The sequence below is a fragment of the Mastomys coucha genome, chromosome X, assembly GCF_008632895.1.
Source record: "Mastomys coucha isolate ucsf_1 chromosome X, UCSF_Mcou_1, whole genome shotgun sequence".
Taxonomy (NCBI): Eukaryota; Metazoa; Chordata; class Mammalia; order Rodentia; family Muridae; genus Mastomys; species Mastomys coucha.
This window is the reverse complement of record NC_045030.1, coordinates 73,344,590-73,347,542: the sequence shown is the minus strand read 5'-3', so window position 1 is coordinate 73,347,542 and position 2,953 is coordinate 73,344,590.

Sequence of the window (2,953 nt, the reverse complement as noted above, 5' to 3'; positions counted from 1 at the left end):
TACTTTTCTTCTCCAAAACCATTTATAATACCTTCCTGCACTATGAATGCCAGCATTAGTTTATTTACATTTCAAATATTATCCCCTTTCCTGTGCTCCCTTCTAGAAGCCTCCTATCCCATCCCACCTCCCCCTGCTTCTATGAGGATGTTCACTCAGCCTCTCCTGCTTCCTGGCCCTGGTATTCCCCTACACTGGAGCATAGAACCTTAACAGGACCAAGGACCTCTCCTCCCATCGATGTCCAAGAAGGCCCATCCTCTGCTATACATATGCTGGTAGAGCCATGGGTCCCCCCATGTGTACTCTTTGGTTGGTGGTTTAGTCCCTAGGAGCTCTGAGGGTACTAGTTAGTTCATATTGTTGTTCCTCCTAGGAGGCTGCAAACCGCTTCAGCTCCTTCAGTTATTTCTCTAACTCCTCCCTTGGGGACCCCAGTGGGGACCCCGTGCTCAGTCCAATGGTTGGCTCCGAGCCCCGGCCTCTGTATTAGACACACTCTTTATAGTTTAAAAACCTCATTTGTGGACATTTTTGAGACAAAGGACAGGAGCCACTGACTCCATGGAGATTTTTGGTGACTTGTAAACTGTCCTTGGCTTAAACCCACTCAGAACAAGAAAATGTCCATCATTCTTAAGGATTCTGACTCCTAACCCTCATTTAATTTTGTAGCACTGGCTAAAAATGGGATTACAAAAGGGTTGAGTACATAGACCACATATCCATTTCTTCCCTGCTTTAATTTATCTTATTTTCCTCTTCATTGCTAAGCTTTTACCCTCACTTCTGCTTTCCAGCTACTGTGCCATACACAGCTAAAAAAAATGTATATCATTTCCTTCCTTGCCTTTAGAGATATTTGTTTTTTCTTCCTTGTATTTCTCTAGGTTATAGGGGTTTAAATTTAGCTGGGTGTAGTAAATTATAATCTTTCTCTCTTGATCCAGGCATCCTTAACTGAGGATTTCACCTTAGGCCTTACTTTGTGTCCTCGTTCAGACTGAAGTACATACTATGGATTTGCCAGATTGTGAATTTGAGAGAATAGAAGTTCAGAGAAAGGTAAATATTGAAGATTGAAGGATTGACACACAATGGTACATGAATCTCACTGATTCATATAATTAATAAAAGTTACCTGACTCCCTTGACATAACAAGTGTCAATATTTGCTCAGAGATATTTTTTCATAGGTAATGGTTCCAGTACAGTCAGGTTAGAGTTAACTAGGCAAAATGTAAAAACTATTAATCAAGAACATGTGGCATTAGGATGCATGTCAAGAGGGGGACTAATCCCATAGGGCTATATCTCCTCATGCTCACTAATGAGGGATGAAAGAACAGATACTACAGCCATGTTAGTGAGAGCAACTGATATCCTAAATTTTACCTCTACTCTTAGTCATCCATGATGAGAGGGACAGGAGAATTCCAAAAGATGCTCTGGTAAAAGGCCAAAAAGATAACAGGAATCATCCCAACATGATTCTTTCTGTCAGATGGGTAACAAGGAACCTATAGGATGTATTATAGGTCAGTGAAGTCCATTTGACCCTCAAACCATCAAACAAAACCACTACCTATTTTTTCTGCATTCAAGCCTGGCCTGAAAATAAACTGGACAATGGAAAAAAATAAATTCCAGAGGGAAATATTAATCAAAACATTAAGAGAATAAATAGATTTGTCTGTAAGAAAAAAAAGTTATATACAGACCTTCTCAGTTCTGGGAGACTGCCCGGACTTACACAAGGCTCTGTGGGCTCAGCAGGGCTTACTGCCCTATCCTAAGAGCCTCCTGTGGTAGTAGTAGCCTTCCACTGGTGCAGCAAGCCTTCTAATACAAAAAGTGTTCTTACCCACTTTCCCTCTGTATGCTTGTCATGTCCTCCTTCTCAGACTGCAAACATACCCTGTTGAACATCTCCTTCTCCTTACAAGATCTGAGACTGATTAATAATCTTGGAATATTTTAAATGACCTAAAAGCACACAGATTGATGTTTTCAGTGTTTTTTTTTCAGTTCTTTGATATAACCTAGATGAATATAATGTTATTCATGGGAATTGAATGGATTTAGATAACCTCCTTAAAACATCTACTAAGATCATTTATAAGGGAGATCATTAAATAAATGAACAATGAAATCAAGAGGGAAATTATACTCCTTGTGGCCATACTATTGTAAGTTAACTGTGTCTAAGTTCTGAGGACAAAAGGAAAATGGCTTTTGCCTGTTGTAGCTGTGGGCAGAGGGGCTATATCAAATGAGAACACATCTGTTGGGAAGACCACTGGGGGGTGGTTCAGATGTTATCATTTCCAAAGCCCTCTAAATGCTTAGGCCCCTGTGATGGTAAACAAACAAACAAATCAAATAGACTCAAGGAGCCCAGGGAATGTCTTTAATGTCTATAATCTTGGATAGTCATCTCCAGACATGATCTGTAAGCACATAATTGTTGAAGTAAAGCCTGTGGAGTTTCTTCTAGATTGCAGTATTTCTGTCTAATTTTGGCCTCTGTTACACACCCCAAATTACCATAAAGTAAAATATCTGGAAGAGCCTTAGCCAAAAATTTTTTATTTCATTAATTAATTAATTAATTAATTAATTGAGACAGGGTTTCTCTGGGTAGCCTTGGTTTCTCTGTCCTAGAACTTGTTTTGTAGACCAGGCTGGCCTCAAACTCAAGAGATTTGCCTGTTTCTGATCCCCAGTGCTGGGATTGAAGGTGTGTGCCACTATCACCCAGCTCACAAATTTCTCTCAACTACAATGTTATGAGTGGGAGACCCTTACTTTACTCATGTCCTCTTAGTCATGCCTGAGATAGCTCATCTCTGGATAAGATTTGAAATTTAAAAATGTCAGTGGCTGCTGAGCAGTGGTGGCACACGCCTTTAATCCCAGCACTTGGGAGGCAGAGGCAGGCGGATTTCTGAGT